The sequence below is a fragment of the Physeter macrocephalus genome, chromosome 4 (assembly GCF_002837175.3).
Source record: "Physeter macrocephalus isolate SW-GA chromosome 4, ASM283717v5, whole genome shotgun sequence".
In the NCBI taxonomy this organism is placed as follows: Eukaryota; Metazoa; Chordata; class Mammalia; order Artiodactyla; family Physeteridae; genus Physeter; species Physeter macrocephalus.
The window spans coordinates 99,913,822-99,933,864 of NC_041217.1; the positions used below are offsets into that span (position 1 = coordinate 99,913,822).

At 39.5% G+C, this 20,043-nt stretch overlaps 1 pseudogene; it reads right to left on the reverse strand.

Annotated features, from left to right (window-relative positions):
• Positions 1–12,926: 12,926 nt before the first annotated feature.
• Positions 12,927–13,659, reverse strand: LOC102973137 (pyridoxal phosphate phosphatase PHOSPHO2-like; annotated as a pseudogene).
• Between the last annotated feature and the right edge of the window lie 6,384 nt (positions 13,660–20,043).

The window sequence follows — 20,043 nt, forward strand, 5'->3', positions numbered from 1 at the left end:
TCGCCACAACTAGAGAAAGCCCGCGCACAGCAACGAAGACTCAACGCAGCCAAAAATAAAATAAATAAATTTGTAAAAAATAGTAGATAGTGTATAAAATTAATAAACAGAAACCTCAATTAAACTGAATCAGGAGACCAGAAGGGGAGCTCTCATACCCTGTGACAATAGCAAAGCCCAGCAGGAAGAAGAAAGACTCTTCGTTTTTCCTTGCAAGGATTCAGCCAATGAAAAGCCATGGACTCTGTTTACTGTAGCCCTCCCAACTTCCTTTTCCCCTCTATAAAAGAGTTCTCTTTCCCTTGCAGTGGGGGACTTGCACATGGCTTGCCATGATTGCAGATTGTGAATTGCAATTCTCTGCTGATCCCAAAGAAACCCATTTTTGCTGGAGAAATATCTGGCAGTCTATCTGTTTCAGGCCATCAATAACAAATCAATGAATGATACATTCTCTCAGAAAAGTAAATAAACCTAGAATGGATATGTAATTGTCCTCTTTAGTCTAATTTACAGATTTTCGATAATTTTTCTTAATATTAAAAAAAATTACAAAGATGGCATCTAACTGGTACCACAAAACTTCAAGGGAAATATAGATCACTGGGGAAATTTGGAACTGGGCTCTGAAAGAGGAAAAGGAGAAGCAGACACCAGTAGACTTTAAGTTTTATTTTCTAATACATTAGGACCAAATTTCTCTCCAAAGACATGACTCTAATATTTTTCATAAAAAAAAAATTAAAAGAGATTTAGAAATCCACTTTACTTTTGCAGAACATGCCTATTTTGAAAATTAACATGTGATTGTACAATAGTTCCTGTTCCCATACTGTGAATCCAGAATTTTCTTCTGCATTCAGTCCAGCTCCCTTGGGTCTTCATCACCTGTACTATCCCCTATATACCTCCCACACTTTTCTCCCCACACTGCCCCTGTACTTCAACTGCACCAAACAACTTTTCACTGTCCACACATGACATGGCCTCTCTTTACCATTGTGCAATTTAGTGTGTGTGTGTGTGTGTGTGCACGCACTCATGTGCACATGGTCTGGCTATGAGAAACTCTAGAAGAAATGCTACTTGAACAGTAGAGAAGTGATCAAGTAGACTGCAACACTGAAATGAAGCTCCAGGGAAGTGAAGATAGAAGACACAAAAGAATGATTGAAATGAGGTGTAGGAGGAAGTAAAATACTGGAGGGTAATAACTCATATAGATGTATAGGATGTAAATAATGATAATCGTCAGGCTGTTACCCACATGGAGGAACTCAGAGTAGGAAAACAGGGTTGCTCAGCAGTGAACTTGTATACTCGCCTCATACTCTACATGCTCTTTGTTCTATCTCTAATCTTCTGCGATCTATCTCTAACTTTGATAATTATGATAAGATAGTCTTCTATTTGGTTGCCTTTTCAGTAACCACAAAGTCACAGGGATAGCCTTTTGACAGTATTTGCTTATAGCTTTTGAAAAACTATATGAGTGTGGACAACTATTCATTGCCCTCTTATGGATTCATTCAAATTAGATTCATTAAGTATGAACTCTGAGAATATAATGTTAACTGTGTTTATAATTAACTATGTAAATAAGTAAAGTGCATTAATATTTTATTAAGGACTATTACGATCTGCAAAACTGGTAGAAACTATACTTCACTTAGCTTAGAATATTACAGTTTTCTGCATTCATGTTTGCTGTCTCTCCCACTCAGTTATAATCTAGTTATATAAGTTTGAGGATAACAAAATTTCTTATTTTTGTATTCCCACTGTGGACTTCAATGTCTGAGGACATAGTAGGAACATGCAGGAATTGACAGTTGAAGGAATGCTACATAAATGGGGTAAGTAGGAGATTCTAGGAGAGCCACACCTATATATTATGATTTAGAGTCAATATAAATATTGATAGGAACATGTTAATTAAGGGTACCAGAATATGCCACTCCAAAATATGCCACTTTGGTATATGAATTATTTTGAGTTAAAGGCAACTGAGAACCAGCAAATGCAGGTAAAGCTGTTTAGCTTCCCCTAATTGCCTAAAAATAAAGTATAAATTTCCTTTTTTGTAAAGGAAATTTACATTTATAAAGAAAACTTCCATTTGTAAAATGTCTAGGAAGAGAGCTATTGCTGGAGATAATTCTTATCACCTGAGAGACTCTTATCTGCATAAGAAGGTAAACCCTTATTTACCATATACTTCCTCCTCTCACCTTTCCTTAACTCACTTCACCTGCCCAGAAGCCCAAAACCCACTTCTTTGTTTAGCCTAAATGGTATATAAACATGAATCATCTGGCCACCTCCTGGAACCATATTTGTCTTTGTGAACTCCTGTGCATATGTATGTAATTAAAACTGGTTTCCTCTTGTGAATCTGTCTTTCATCAGTTTGATTCGTGAGCCCCAGCCACTGAACCTAGGAACAGAGAGGGGGAAAATATTTCTTCCCCTACACTGTAGCTGGGAAAGAGTAGGGGATAAGAGAAGAGGAAGCAAAGTTGGAACAGGAAAAGGAAAATTTATATCAGCACAAGTCAAGAGTAATAGCATATAATACAATGTCACAATGATGATGAGTAAGAGAACTGACAAAAACAAAAATTACATATAAGTACCAAAGAATACAAGGAAATTTCCTAATTGAAGTCCAAATACCTAGAAAGAAAATGAAACATTCGATTTTCCAAATATGTATTAAGCATATCCTATATCCTAAAAGAAATTTGCTGGATGCCAAAGGTGAAAAAAGAATTGGTATTGTTGAGCACCCACATGCTAGAATTTATTTGGATTATCTCTTATTTGATATTTCATTTAAAGATAAACAAGACCCTGTCTCTGGATTTAAGAACTCAGCAGCTAGTGTAAGAAATGGACCTGGTCACAGATAGAAGGTAGAAAGTGTAGGTAGTTAAGGTAATAAGAAAGGTAGTTAAGTGTAGCATAGGGAGCACAAGAAGAAAAGAAATCAATTGCAACTTGAAAGTTAGGAAAAGATTTCATGGAAGAGAGTACATTTGAGCAGAAATTGAAGATAGAACAAGTGCAGTGGCCGTTTGTCCAAACAAAGAGCCAGCAACACAGATATGAGTTAACATAGACCTGAGGATACAGCAGACCAGGAGAAGTGCAAAGAATCTCAGCAGAGGAGGGGCCTCAGCTGCCTTCCCAGTTCTACTGTGCTCAGAGCCAGTTCTGGAAGAATCTGCACTGGAGTCTTGGTGGTAACCATAAACTACAGGCTGAGGGATGGACAGGGAAGAGGAGAAAAAATTGCCACCCCAAAATGTGTCTTTGGCACGAGGACTCATTTAGGTTGATTATTTTAAAGCCCAAAAGACTCAGGAAAAATCTCTGTGACCTTCACCCTAACTACCTAAAGAATGTTGATAGAGGACCTATTCCGGGAAGGGAGTCATCAGCATAGATAAATATAGTGCGAACTAAGTGTAGACAGGAAGGAACCTAGCAAAGTCTGTTTGTTAAAATTCCACTATGTGTCCCATTGTCTCTGCATGACCCAGCAAACATTTGTTTACCAAACATTTACTCTTCCATCTCCATGTCAATTGCCTTCTTCCTTTTTGGAGTCCCAAGCCACTACCCCAACACAATCTTTTGTCTTTAGCTGAGGATGGTAGTTAAGGTGAGAGTTTCAGCCATTTTGGGTGAGTTACTCAGTTTTCCTGGGCCTCTCCCATGTATGCATGTTTTTAAACTTTTGTGTGAATTTCTCCTGTTAATCTGTCTCACGCCAATTTAATTATTAGACCAGCCAGAAGAACCTAGTAGGGTAGAGGAAAATGTCTTCCTCCCTGACAACAGTAAATGATGTTCTTTGATTTTCAAAAGTTTTTGGAAAATAGAACTGCTTTAAAAACATATTCAAAATCCCAACACATAGAAGACACAAAAGTGGAGTGGCTCTGAGCGAAGCAGAATAGTGCAGGCAATCTTCAATCTCTTCCCATTCTCCCCACCTCCCACCAACTTGGCTCAGCAAAAAAAAAAAAAAAAAAAAAAAAAAAACAACAAACAAAAAACCTCTGAAGACTTTTCATACTTTTTTTTCTACTTCCATAACAGATTTTAACAAAGTAAAGCAAGACTGTATATCATCTCAAATTTTGTTTGCCAGGTCTATGATCTCTCATGAAAATGTGTCAGAAGTTGTCAATCACTTTGGAAGTGAAAAGTTCAACCAGATAACATATTGCTGGGTTCTTTTTCTTTTTCCTTTTTTTTTTTTTTTAATTCATTGGAATGCTCTAAAAATCATTCTATTTCACAGGCATCTGTGATGGAGCAAAAGTACTGAGTTCTGTCAAGTTCACATGAAACGGAAATTCACAGAAGTCAACACTTCCAACCGATGCAAATGATCTTGATGGAGAAATTGACAAGATTTACTGAGGGCTGCATCCTGACTCCTACTCTCATCAAGCCATAGAAGCATGAAGCCTGAAGCCCTGCTGTCTGTCATTAAACTAATTGGGAAACTTGGGAAGGGGTACAGGGGCAAGAGCAGAAGCAGAGGTTAAAAAAAAAAAAAAGACAGGATAAAAGATCAATTTTAAAGTCATTACTTCTTAACAAGGAACACAGTTATTACTCTGAAACCCAAATCATGGATGTGATAGTCAAAAAGACAAAAGAATAGCAGGGTAAATTGTTGAAACAAATCTCTCTCTAGTCGATAGTAAAAATCTCATTGCAATTCAACAGATAAATGGCAATTAAGTAGTTTCTGTTAAATGTTTATTGTTCACCTTTTATGTGGGTGGCCTTTTAAGTGATTTTCTTTTTAAAGGAAAGGGAAAGTTTGTTCTCTTCAGCATTTGAACTAAACATGATGCAAATGTATGCAACCATCAATTTTAAAATAATAATCATCTTGATTTTCTAAGCGGATAAACCAACTGCTATACACCACTTCCTTTTCAGGCTATTGTTTGCTTGGCTTATCAGTTAACTATCGCACTGTGACTCTGCATGAAGACGGTAATGTAATTAAATCCTATTAACACATCAGGAATAAAGCCCTTTAATGGGCACACAAGACTTTGAGAGGCGGCTCGTTCCTGAGCAGATTTAATATCCTTAAATTAAGCAAGTGTGAATGGGAAGATGAATCTTATTAAAAACTTAAATCTGATTATATTTGAAAATTATTGGTTTCTTAATGTAATAAATTATCCAATACAGACTAGAACAAATAATATGTCCTAGCTTCACATAACTCCACTCTATAACAGGTGACAAAAGAAATTATGTGTGACGGTGGGGCAAAAAGAAAGGTCTTTTTATAAAAGTCATTTTGCATAATGAAATACCTAAATCATTTTAATAAACATTTGGGGGGGAAAACGTGCAAATGACACAGTTGGAGAGGGAATCATTTACCCTATTCAGAAAGGGAATGTGGAAATAGTGATGCTAATGTTTTTTTTTTAATTGCCATTCTGGCCAATTTTGTTGTAAATTCTGAAAAGAAAAGCTGCGGCTTATGTTGTTGGTAGCGAATTCCTTCTCCAGAAGGCGAGTGCAAATGCAAGCCATCTGCCAAACATTCTGCTGAGAAAGCTGGAGTCTCCAACAATGGGCCAACAGGCTCTGCATACTAACACACACTCTCACTCCGCAGGCAGAAAAGTTTGCATTTTCCCCAAAGGTATACTTTGCGTTGCCTCCTTTCCCATCATCATGGGGACCACCAGGCACCCACCCGCTCTCCCCCAATCCAACTGGCACCAGTCAGGCTTCCACATGATTAGTCTGATGATGTGCGCAAGGAGAACCCCCCAGAGAAGCGTTTTCTGTTGAAACTGAAGCAGGAACGCAAGAACTGTTAAATTATTTAAAAAGACAAATGCTTCACAGTGTGCATTTAACTTAATCCTATTTTAGCAAAACCTGGCGTTGCCCATTGCACTACACATTGGAATACTGTGTGGGTTTTATCCTTTTATAACTGGACCCTTTGGGAGGGCTGGGGAACACTGTCCTCAGCTCATCTGAAAGCCACCGTCTCACCAGCAGATGGGTGTACTCAACAGAACGCACCAAGCAGGCAGGCACTGGGGGAGCCATCATGTCTGAAACCAGGGTCTGCTCCCATACTTGCAAGTAATTCTTCCCGCTCCACTGGAATGCTCAGTTATTTGGTAAGTGTGCCCAAATGGCTCATTCAACAACATGATGAAACATTTAAAATATTGTTTGGTATGCGGTGATGGAGCAGAGGGAGAGATGCTCTCCAGTGAAAAGCCATCATAGCAACTCCAACTTCACTTCACCCCGGATCTGGCCCCTGCCAGCTTTCATATCCAATCTCTTCTTGCTGATTACCATGCTTCCTCGGGCCTCTTGCTGGAGGTTCCTCAGACTTGCCAGACTGTATCTTATCTTCCTGCCTGTGTACAGCTGCTATCCCTACCTAGAAAGCCTTCTCCAAAACTCCTCTGCTCACACATCATCTCGGCAGGGGTCTCGTGTATGCTCCAGAGTCAGACTTCCCGGGTTCAAATCCCAGCTTCCTCACCTACTAGTAGTGTGGCTGTGGATAAGTTGCTTAACTTCTCCAGGCCTCAGCTGACTCAGTTGTAAGATGAGCATAGTAATAATATAACATACACCAAAGACTACCTAGGATGAGACTATGCTTTTAGCATAGTATGTAGGATAACATGTGTTCAACAGATGTTAATTACGATTATCATCTCTTTTGTAGAACCTCAAGGCTCTTGTTTGCCACTCCCTCTCTCTCACCGTCTAATATTATTCTTTTTTTGTATGACCATGTGCTTCTGCACAGGTACATGCTTATGCTGTTGCATTCATCACACATTTTAACTAGGTGCTTGTATCTGTCTTTTCTACTAGACTATAAGTTCCTTAAGAACTTGTTCTTATCTTTGTATGTACAAGGCTTAATATAGTACCAGGCACATAATAATTGCTTAATAAATATTTATTAACGAAATACAAGAATTAATGAATAAATGAGTTTAGTAAGAGCTGGATTAAGCATATAATCAAAGATAGGGAGGAGGTAAATGTTTCCCACCATAACTAGAGCAAGATGGCTAGAGAAGGCTAGAAAAAGGACTTTCAGGTGTTGAGGAACTAGAACTTTTAGTACATTGCTGGGAGAGGGTAAATTGCCTCAATTTATACTCAAATTAATACTCAATTTAGCAGTATCTAATAAAGCTAAATATATGCCTACCTTATGGCCCAGCAATGCCACTATTTAATATGTAACCATCGGAAATGAATGAATATATTCACAAAAAGACATGTAGGGCTTCCCTGGTGGCGCAGTGGTTGAGAGTCCGCCTGCCAATGCAGGGGACACGGGTTCGTGCCCCGGTCCGGGAAGATCCCACATGCCGTGGAGCGGCTAGGCCCGTGAGCCATGGCCGCTGAGCCTGTGCGTCCGGAGCCTGTGCTCCGCAACGGGAGAGGCCACAACAGTGAGAGGCCCACGTACCACAAAAAAAAAAAAAAAAAAAAAAAAAAAAAAAGACATGTAGAATGCTGTTCACAGCAACTTGATTCACAGTAGCCTCAAATTTGAAATAACACAAATACCCATCAGCAGGGGAGTGGATTAAAAATGTCTATGGCACATTTATACAATGAAATAAATACTATTCTCAAATTTTAAAAAAAGGAATACTGATATAGGCAACAATAAGAATGAATCCCCCAAATATTATGTTGAGCAAAAAAAGCCAGACATATGAAAGTATGCATTACATGATTCCATTTATTTATTTATTTATTTATTTATTTATTTATTTTTGCGGTACGCGGGCCTCTCACTGTTGTGGCCTCTCCCGTTGCAGAGCACAGGCTCCGGACGCACAGGCTCAGCGGCCATGGCTCACAGGCCCAGCCACTCCACGGCATGTGGGATCTTCCCGGACCGGGGCACGAACCCGTGTCCCCTGAATCGGCAGGCGGACTCTCAACCATTGTGCCACCAGGGAAGCCCACATGATTCCATTTATATGAAGTTCAAGAACAAAGGTAATCCATGGCAGCAAAAGTCAGAAGAGTGGTTACCTCAAGGGGGAGCTTTCTGGGGTGACGGATATGTTCTACATCTTGATCTGAATGGTGGTTACACAGGTACATATATTTGTAAAATTTAATTGAGCAATACACGTCAGGTTTGTGCACTTCAGTATCTATAAATTATACCTGCAAAAAAATTGCAGTAATTGGTACAACATTTCTAGAGTGCTGTCTGGCAATGTATGTCAAAAGTATCCCAAAACCACTGACTCAGAAATCACACTTCTAGGAATTTATCCAAAGAAAATAATTAAACAAATGCACAAAGATACTTGTATGAGGATATCTATCAACTTAATAATTATAATAGCATAACTGAAAATAATATAAGCATTTAATGGTATGGAAAATTACACAAAAGTTTAATAACATGTATACATGGGAGAGACCCAGGAAAACTCAGTAACTCACCCAAAAGGCTGAAACCCTCACCTTAAATACCATCTTCAGCTAAAGACAAAAGAGGAAATTGGGAGTTATTGTTTGGAAGTTCAAAGGGGAGGAAGGCAATTAACATAGAGGTGGAAAAGCAGGGCTTCCCTGGTGGCGCAGTGGTTGAGAGTCCGCCTGCCGATGCAGGGGACACGGGTTCGTGCCCCGGTCCGGGAAGATCCCACATGCCGCAGAGCGGCTGGGCCCGTGAGCCATGGCTGCCGAGCCTGCGCGTCCCGAGCCTGTGCTCCGCAACGCGAGAGGCCACAACAGTGAGAGGCCTGCGTACCACAAAAAAAAAAAAAAAAAAAAAAAAAAAAAGTAAGAGATGGAAAAGCAAATGTTTGCAGGGGCCATGCAGAGACTATGGGACACAGGAGTTTTAACAAACAGACTTTGCTAGGTTCTTCCCTGTCTACACATCTAGTTCACACGATAGTTATCTATGGTGATGGCACCCTTCTGGAACAGCTCTTCTATCTACACTCTTTAGCAGCTAGGGGGAAGGTCAAAGTTTCTTCCTGAGTCTTTTGAGTCTTGAATTTTTTCAGCTCAAAACAATCAGTATGCCAAAGAGACATTTTGGGGTGGCAAATTTTGTTCCCCTACAAAATACTAGGCAGACATTAAAAACGAAGATGTAGGTCTACAATTACTGTCTACAAAATACTAGGCAGACATTAAAAAAGATGTAGGTCTACAATTACTGTCTAGCGAGGATAACCACAAAATATTATTCAGTGAAAAAAAGCAGATTACAGAGTAATATTTTGGTATGAACTTACTTTGGTAACACACACACACATATATATGTATATATGTATGTATATATTTGCCCAGGAAAACATAGTATACACAAGAAAGTGTATACAAGAAACTCCAAATATACACAACAAAGTAACACAGTGGTTCTTTCTGGATGGGATTTCAAATAATTTGTTGTTTTGTTTTTGTCTCTTGCTTTTTCATTTTTTTTCTTCTTTTATTTTACTATGGCTATTTGTCAGTTGTGAAATGTAAATAAACACATAGATACATGATAGCTGGATACATACAAATGTGTGTGTGCAGACATCCATTCGGTAGAAATGAGTCAATGAGACCTAAGGCCATATATGATAAAAGAAGGCTGCATTCTCTTTAAATAAAAAGTTGCCCTTCATAAGGAAAAGAGACTACAGGTCCACCCTCTGTAAGACAAAATAAGTCCTGCTTGCCTGACAAAAACAGGAACAATCCCTGAAAGACACCATTTTAAAAGACTTGCTATTCTGGAAAGGCTCAAATAGGAGACTGTCTCTATTTGGGCCACCTTAGGTACCATGTTTAAGTACCCCATGACCTGCTAGAATCCAAAAAGGAGAGTATCCACTTAGACCCCTAAATTTTACTCAGATAATCAGTCAGGATCTCCCCAATTCAAGAATACGGTTTTTATATACATACTAAAGAATTTTTTTAAATTGATATAGTTGATTTAACAGTATTATGTTAGTTTCAGGTGTACAGCAAAGTGATTCAGTTATATACTTATATATATATTCTTTTTTTATACTTTTTCATAGGTTGTTACTAGATACTGAATATAGCTCCTGTGCTATACAGTAAATCTTTATTGTTTATCTATTTTATATATGGTAATATGTACCTGTTAATCCCAGACTCCTTATTTATCCCTCCCCCGCTCCCTTCCCTTTCAGTAACCATGTTTGTTTTCAATATCTGTAAGTTTGTTTCTGTTTTGTAAATAAACTCATTTGTACTATTTTTTTATATTCCTCATATAAGGGATATCATATAATATTTGTCTTTCTCTGTCTGACTTCACTTAGTATGATAATCTCTAGGTCCATCCATGTTTCTGCAAGTGACATTATTTCATTCTTTCTTTTATGGCTGAGTAATATTCCATTATATATATATACATATATGTATATATATATATACATACATATATACCATATCTTCTTTATCCATTTGTCAATGGACACTTAGGTTGTTTCCATGTTTGGCTATTGTGAATAGTGCTGCTATGAACACTGGGGTGCATGTATCTTTTTGAATTAGAGTTTTCATCTTTTCCAGATATATGCCCTGGAGTGGGATTGGTGGCTCATGTGGTAACTCTATTTTTAGTTTTTTAAGGAACCTCCATACTGTTCTCCATAGTGGCTGCACCAACTTACATTCCCACCAAGTGTAGGACGGTTCCCTTTTCTTCACACCCCCTATAGCATTTATTATTTGTAGACTATTTAATCATGGCCATTCTGATCAGTGTGAGGTGATACCTCATTGTACTTTTGATTTGCATTTCTCTAATAATTAACGATGTGGCGCATCTTTTCATATGCCTGTTGGCCATCTGCATGTCTTCTTTGGAGAAATGTCTATTTAGGTATTCTGCCCATTTTTTGATTGGGTTTGTTTGTTTTTATTTTGATATTGAGCTGTATGAGCTGTTTGTATATTTTAGAAATTAAGCCTTTGTCAGTCGCATCGCTTGCAAGTATTTTCTCCCAGTGTGTAGGTTGTCTTTTCATTTTGTTTACAGTTTGCTTTGCTGTGCAAAAACTTCTAAGTTTGATTAAGTCCCATTGGTTTATTTCTGCTTTCATTTCTTTTGCCTTTGGAGATTAATCTAAGAAAATATTGCTACAATTTATGTCAGAGAATGTTTTGCCTATGTTCTCTTCTAGGAGTTTTATGGTGTCAGGTCTTATATCTAAGTCTTCTAGGAGTTTTACGGTGTCAGGTCTTATATTTAAGTCTTTAAGCCATTTTGAGTTTACTTGTGTATGGTATGAGGGTGTGTTCTAATTTCATTGATTTACATGTGGCTGTCCAGCCTTCCCAACACCACTTGCTGAAGAGACTGTCTTTTTTTCATTGTAAATTCTTGCCTCATTTGTTAAAGATTAACTGACAGTAGGTGTGTGGATTTACTTCTGGGCTCTCTATTCTGTTCTATTGATCCATATGTCTATTTGTGTGCTAATACCTATTGTTTTGGTGGTAAGTTAGGCTGTTTATTTGGGATCTTTCCTGTTTTTTGAGGAAGGCCTGCATTGCTATGAACTTCCCTCTTAGAACTGCTTTTGCTGCATCCCATAGATTTTGTACGGTTGTGCTTTCATTGTCATTATGTCTTGAGAATTTTTAAATTTCCTCTTTGATTTCATCACTGACCCACTGGTTTTTAGTAGCATGTTGTTTAGTCTTCATGAAATCATTTTTTCTCATTTCTCTTTCTGTGGTTGATTTCTAGTTTCATGCCGTGTGGTCAGAAAAGATGCTTGAAAATGATTTCTATCCTCTTAGAATTTTTGAGGCTTGTTTTGTATCCTTGTATGTGGTCTATCCTAGAGAATATTCTGTGTGCACTTGAAAAAAACGTGTATTCTGGGTTTGGGGGTTTTTTTGGATGTAGTGTCCTGTAGATATTAATTGTCTAACTGTTAAATTGTGTCATTTAGGATCTCTGTTGCCTTACTGATTTTCTGCCTAAAAGATCTGTCCATTGATGTCACTGGGGTGTTAAACTCTTCTACTATTACTGTATCCCCACCAATTTCTCCCTTTATGCCTGTTAGTATTTATGTATTTAGGTGTTCCTATATTGGGTGCATATATTAACAAGTTGATATCTTCTTCTTGTATTGATCCTTTTATCATTATACAGTATCCTTCTTTATCTTTCTTTATGGCTTTTGTTTTGAAGTCTAGTATTTGTTTTATGTATTTAGGTGTTCCTATATTGGGTGCATATATTAACAAGTTGATATCTTCTTCTTGTATTGATCCTTTTATCATTATACAGTATCCTTCTTTATCTTTCTTTATGGCTTTTGTTTTGAAGTCTATTTTGTCTGATATGAGTACTGCTACCCCCACTTTCTTGTCATTTCCATTTGCATGAAATATCTTTTTCCATCCCCTCACTTTCAATCTATACGTGTCTTTTACCCTAAAGTGGGTCTCCTTTAGGCAGCATATTGTAGGTTCTTGTTTTATTATCCAATCTCCCAGTCTATGTCTTTTGATTACAGCATTTAGTCCAATGACATTAAAGTAATTATCAACAATTATGTACTTATTGCCTTTTGAAATCTGTTTTCCAGTTGATTTTGTATTTCTTCTTTGTTCCTTTCTTCTTCCTTTTGTGGTTTGATGGTTTTCTTTTGTATTATGCTTGAGTTCCTTTCTTTCTGGTTTTATGAATCTACTGTTTTTGATTTGTGGTTACCCTGATTTTCAAGTATGTTAACCCATAACTATATCTACTTCCTTTAGACTGGTAGTCATATAAGCTCAAACACATTCTAAAAGATCTACAATTTCTTAGTCCTCTTCACCACATTTTGTGATTTTTCTTTTCAATTGCTGGTATATTACTCCTTTATTAGAAATTGTAAATGAGAAATTATTTCAACACCTGAAGACCAAGATACAACAGAAGACTCCTTAGGCTCAAGATTTTGAGACATCCTAGAAAGAGTTTTCTGTAAAGTATATCCTTTCTGTGGCATGGCAACATCATTCTTCTTTAAGAAGGTTACTGGACAGACATCGTTTCTGGCATCACCTATATAAACAATTCATGTATAATTCACTCCTCGTTGTAACTGTTTACCTACAAATTCTACCAAAACTACATTTTTGCAATGACTTTGGGGGCACCTAGTGCAAGAATGAGCATGATAATTTTCCACAGTGAGATGACCATTGCTATAAAAAGCTGCTGGATTTGTAAAGACTTTATCAAACACGTCATGAAAATTTGTAGCTTCTAAAACCCAATCTATGAAGACTGAATTTGAATCTGAAATAATGATCCAGTCAAATTTATCATTTATCCTTGTACTTTCTTATAAAGTTTAAAAGTTCCACCACCCCTGGAGTAAAAGGCATTGATATCATTGCTCTTTTCATTTCATCTTCTCTTACACCTTCATCTCCCAAATACTTAAAGACTCTGCCCATAAATTCTGTCCACAATCCTTTTTCATAAGAATCTTGTAGTTCAATAGGAAGCTCTTTCTCTGGAGCACACTGTACAATCCAGATGTCACTATTATCATCTATGATTATATTGTCAAAGTCAAAAACCAACAAAATTTTCATGGCTCCAGAAACAGATTTGGGTTACCCCAATTTAGTATTTCCAAGACAATTAATCTTACTTCAGCATGGAGCTACAGTTAAACAGTCATGACAATCTTCAGTTTTAAACACCAGCCAGTTTCTAACCAACATTACTCCTACTCTATACACAGGGGAAAAAGTCTTCTGGTTCCAAGCAAAGGAATGGAGACTTCTTAACTCCAGCATTATTACAATAGATCATCTGATAGAAAACCTGCCGGGTACATCCCGAAACCAGAGACAGGGACCTGGTTGGTTGTCGTTCCCAGGGAGGTGCACGTTGGATGCCGATGGGAGCACCGGGCCGGACCCGGCTGGGTCCCCAGGGCTCGTCACTGACCCAGGCCAGAGATCCACAGCCGTTCTGGCCTCGGTGCCGCTCCCAAGGACTCTGTCCTCCGGCCTCCTCCGGATGCCTGCGGGTGAGGGCCGCCCCACTCACACGCTGGGCCACATTTTGTGATTTTGATGTCCTATTTTACTTTTTTTTTTTTTTTTTGCGGTACGTGGGCCTCTCACCATTGTGGCCTCTCCCGTTGTGGAGCACAGACTCTGGACGCGCAGGCTCAGCGGCCATGGCTCACAGGCCCAGCCGCTCCGCGGCACGTGGGATCCTCCTGGACCGGGGCACGAACCTGTGTCCCCTGCATCAGCAGGCGGACTCTCAACCACTGCGCCACCAGGGAAACCCCTATTTTACATCTTCATGTTTATCCTTTCGCTGTTCATTGTAGTTATAATCACTTTCACAGAATTTTTTTGATTATTTTTTAATCTGTGTACTGACTTAAGTGATCTTCGATCCTTTTATATATTTGCCTTTCCTATTGTAACTTTCCCTTTCCTATAGATTCTTGCTTCTTTTCTATTTAGAGACGATCTTTCAATATTTCTTTTAGGGTAGGTCTAGCATTGTTGTATTCTTTTAGTTTTTACTTGTCTGAGACATTCTTTATCTCTCCTTCTATTCTAAATGATAATCTTGCTGGGTAGAGTATTCTAGGTTGCAGGTTTTTCCCTTTCAGAACTTTGAATATATCTTGTCACTCCCTTCCGGCCTGCGAAGTTTCTGTAAAGAAATCAACTGATAGCCTAAAGGAGATACCCTTGTAACTGACTCATTGTTTTTCTCTTGCTGCCTTTAGAATCCTCTTTTTTTTTTTTTTTTTTTAGAATCCTCTCTTTATCTTTAACTTTTGCCATTTTAATTATGATATGTCTTGGAGTAGGTCTGTTTAGGTTCATTTGTTTGGGACCCTCTATGCTTCCTATACCTGAATATCTGTTTCCTTCTTTAGGTTTGGGAAGTTTTCAGCCATAATTTCTTCAAATACATTTTTGATCCCCATTTCTCTTTCTTCTCCTTCTGGAATTCCATTATGTGTAGATTGGCATACTTTATACTATCCCATAGATCTTGTATGTTGCTTTCTTTTTTTTTTTTCATTTGTCTTTCTGTCTGTGGTTCTGATTGGGTGATTTCCATTATTCTATCTTCCAGATCATTTATTTGTTCTTCTGCATTATTCAGTTTGATATTTATGGTCTTTAGCTTGATCTTCATCTCAGGAGTTGAGTTGTTGAATTTTGACTGGCTTCTCTTTATAGTTTCTAGTTCCTTGTTACAGTAATCTGCATTTCTATCAACAGTCTTTCTTGATTCCTTCAGCATTTTTATTACCTCCTTTTTAAACTTGGGGTCTTGTAGACTGGAGAGGTCTGCTTCATTGTTTGTTCTTCACAGGACTTCTCTTGTTCTTTTAATTATTCTGCTTTTTTCATTTTACTTATATTTCTTTGACTCTATGAATTTAGGAGAAACAGTTATATACTGTGGTCTTAAAGGGCTGTTTCTATATGGCAGTGTCCCTGTGTAGCCTGCATGAGTCCAATATTTTTGGTGCGAGGACTGTTTTTGGCATGGATGCCTGCCACATCTTTCCCCAGGGTGTGCTGGTTGTTATCCCCTTGATAGGGGGTGTGATTGGTGTTGTGGTGACCACAGCCTGCACTGGATGTTGGGCGGGGCCTCCTCTTTGCTCCGTGGTTGTCACAGCCCTGTCGGGGCAGAGTCTGCTCCCCAATTGTTGGAGTAGAAGCCACCAGATCTGGTTCTTAGCTGTGGTATGAGGTAGCCGGGACTGGAGCTCTCCCGCTCGGAAAGAAGTAACTGCATGTTCTTCCCCAGGAGCTGTCCACTGGGACATGTGACTCTGTGATGTTGTCTGCCACCTGGTATGCACGCCTACAAAGTTTGCTGCTGCTTGTTCCTGGACCCGCCTCTGCTATGGGAGCACCAATAATCAGCTCAGGCATTTCTAAGGCAAGCATGCACACTCATAAAGCTACAGACACGAAGACCTGCCACACCTATGCCCCCACACCCACTGTGGGAGCACCGGTAATCAGCTCAGATTTCAGCCCACCTCTACATGTGCATCCAAAAAGTTCGCAAGACATGCGGCAGCCAGATCCACACCCCACTGTGAGCACACTGATGATGCGGCTATGGTGGACCCACACCCCTCCCTTCTCATGTTGACAATGGGGATCCTATGGAGGAGCCACACTCAGTCCTGCATGCGCTCCCAGTTACAGCCTGGGTCACAATCCAGGCCCTTCGGACAGACTGTCTCCATCCAGCCAAACTGAGTCCTCTCCCTAGGCCTGTCCACTGAAGCCCAAATTTCAGCACTTAGCTGCTGCACACACCAGCAGGCACACATCTCAGGCTGGGAAGTGTGGCAACATGGCCAGGGCCAGATGTGCTGGTCTCACGGAGATCTTTCTTGCAACTTTGGTTATATGAGATCTTCTGCAAGCTTTCAGTATGTATTCTGTGAGAATTGTTCCATATGTAGATGTATTTTTGATATATTTGTGGGAGGAGGTGAGCTCCATATCCCTCTACTCCACCATCTTGACCTCTCCCTCAAGAATTTTTTTTAACATCAGATTTTAGAAAACAAGAAAAAGTTGGAGAGAGGGAATATAGAGATAGACACAGACAGGGATAGAGACAGAGAGGAGACAGAGCTAGAGACGTCCATTTCTAGTCACTGCCAGTGAGAAGTAGTCTCATTTCTCACATTTTCATGTGATCATGCTTTGTACTGATTTATTTCTTTTTCTTTCTCTTTGAGTTTAGGTTGATTCTCAATGGTTGGATATAGAGTCACTAAGATTCTGTCTACATTTTTCTCAGTGTGTAATTATTACAACTTGAGGACTTGGAATCTGTCCAAGATTCCAACCCATTTAAGCAGCCTTGCCCCATCTACATACCCCACGCGATACACCAATCTCTTCTACTCTCTTTTCAGACCTACATGTCCTGATCCAAAGCACAGATTATATTTTCTAAATAATTATTTTCCATTTTGGAAAAAAGAAACCCTGAAACTTACAGAAGAATTGCAAATACAAAGAACCTTTTCTTTGAATGATTTTAGAGTAAGTTGCTGACCTGATGCTCTTTCACCCCAGAAAACTTTTATCCATGTTTCCTACCAACACATTCTCTCACATAACCATAATCAGGACATTAACATTGATACATTACTACTATCTAATCCTCAGAACCCCCTTCAAGTGCGCAGGCTCAGCGGCCATGGCTCACAGGCCCAGCCGCTCCGCGGCACGTGGGATCCTCCTGGACCGGGGCACGAACCTGTGTCCCCTGCATCAGCAGGCGGACTCTCAACCACTGCGCCACCAGGGAAACCCCTATTTTACATCTTCATGTTTATCCTTTCGCTGTTCATTGTAGTTATAATCACTTTCACAGAATTTTTTTGATTATTTTTTAATCTGTGTACTGACTTAAGTGATCTTCGATCCTTTTATATATTTGCCTTTCCTATTGTAACTTTCCCTTTCCTATAGATTCTTGCTTCTTTTCTATTTAGAGACGATCTTTCAATATTTCTTTTAGGGTAGGTCTAGCATTGTTGTATTCTTTTAGTTTTTACTTGTCTGAGACATTCTTTATCTCTCCTTCTATTCTAAATGATAATCTTGCTGGGTAGAGTATTCTAGGTTGCAGGTTTTTCCCTTTCAGAACTTTGAATATATCTTGTCACTCCCTTCCGGCCTGCGAAGTTTCTGTAAAGAAATCAACTGATAGCCTAAAGGAGATACCCTTGTAACTGACTCATTGTTTTTCTCTTGCTGCCTTTAGAATCCTCTTTTTTTTTTTTTTTTTTTAGAATCCTCTCTTTATCTTTAACTTTTGCCATTTTAATTATGATATGTCTTGGAGTAGGTCTGTTTAGGTTCATTTGTTTGGGACCCTCTATGCTTCCTATACCTGAATATCTGTTTCCTTCTTTAGGTTTGGGAAGTTTTCAGCCATAATTTCTTCAAATACATTTTTGATCCCCATTTCTCTTTCTTCTCCTTCTGGAATTCCATTATGTGTAGATTGGCATACTTTATACTATCCCATAGATCTTGTATGTTGCTTTCTTTTTTTTTTTTCATTTGTCTTTCTGTCTGTGGTTCTGATTGGGTGATTTCCATTATTCTATCTTCCAGATCATTTATTTGTTCTTCTGCATTATTCAGTTTGATATTTATGGTCTTTAGCTTGATCTTCATCTCAGGAGTTGAGTTGTTGAATTTTGACTGGCTTCTCTTTATAGTTTCTAGTTCCTTGTTACAGTAATCTGCATTTCTATCAACAGTCTTTCTTGATTCCTTCAGCATTTTTATTACCTCCTTTTTAAACTTGGGGTCTTGTAGACTGGAGAGGTCTGCTTCATTGTTTGTTCTTCACAGGACTTCTCTTGTTCTTTTAATTATTCTGCTTTTTTCATTTTACTTATATTTCTTTGACTCTATGAATTTAGGAGAAACAGTTATATACTGTGGTCTTAAAGGGCTGTTTCTATATGGCAGTGTCCCTGTGTAGCCTGCATGAGTCCAATATTTTTGGTGCGAGGACTGTTTTTGGCATGGATGCCTGCCACATCTTTCCCCAGGGTGTGCTGGTTGTTATCCCCTTGATAGGGGGTGTGATTGGTGTTGTGGTGACCACAGCCTGCACTGGATGTTGGGCGGGGCCTCCTCTTTGCTCCGTGGTTGTCACAGCCCTGTCGGGGCAGAGTCTGCTCCCCAATTGTTGGAGTAGAAGCCACCAGATCTGGTTCTTAGCTGTGGTATGAGGTAGCCGGGACTGGAGCTCTCCCGCTCGGAAAGAAGTAACTGCATGTTCTTCCCCAGGAGCTGTCCACTGGGACATGTGACTCTGTGATGTTGTCTGCCACCTGGTATGCACGCCTACAAAGTTTGCTGCTGCTTGTTCCTGGACCCGCCTCTGCTATGGGAGCACCAATAATCAGCTCAGGCATTTCTAAGGCAAGCATGCACACTCATAAAGCTACAGACACGAAGACCTGCCACACCTATGCCCCCACACCCACTGTGGGAGCACCGGTAATCAGCTCAGATTTCAGCCCACCTCTGCATGTGCATCCACAAAGTTCGCAAGACCTGCGGCAGCCAGATCCACACCCCACTGTGAGCACACTGATGATGCGGCTATGGTGGACCCACACCCCTCCCTTCTCATGTTGACAATGGGGATCCTATGGAGGAGCCACACTCAGTCCTGCATGCGCTCCCAGTTACAGCCTGGGTCACAATCCAGGCCCTTCGGACAGACTGTCTCCATCCAGCCAAACTGAGTCCTCTCCCTAGGCCTGTCCACTGAAGCCCAAATTTCAGCACTTAGCTGCTGCACACACCAGCAGGCACACATCTCAGGCTGGGAAGTGTGGCAACATGGCCAGGGCCAGATGTGCTGGTCTCACGGAGATCTTTCTTGCAACTTTGGTTATATGAGATCTTCTGCAAGCTTTCAGTATGTATTCTGTGAGAATTGTTCCATATGTAGATGTATTTTTGATATATTTGTGGGAGGAGGTGAGCTCCATATCCCTCTACTCCACCATCTTGACCTCTCCCTCAAGAATTTTTTTTAACATCAGATTTTAGAAAACAAGAAAAAGTTGGAGAGAGGGAATATAGAGATAGACACAGACAGGGATAGAGACAGAGAGGAGACAGAGCTAGAGACGTCCATTTCTAGTCACTGCCAGTGAGAAGTAGTCTCATTTCTCACATTTTCATGTGATCATGCTTTGTACTGATTTATTTCTTTTTCTTTCTCTTTGAGTTTAGGTTGATTCTCAATGGTTGGATATAGAGTCACTAAGATTCTGTCTACATTTTTCTCAGTGTGTAATTATTACAACTTGAGGACTTGGAATCTGTCCAAGATTCCAACCCATTTAAGCAGCCTTGCCCCATCTACATACCCCACGCGATACACCAATCTCTTCTACTCTCTTTTCAGACCTA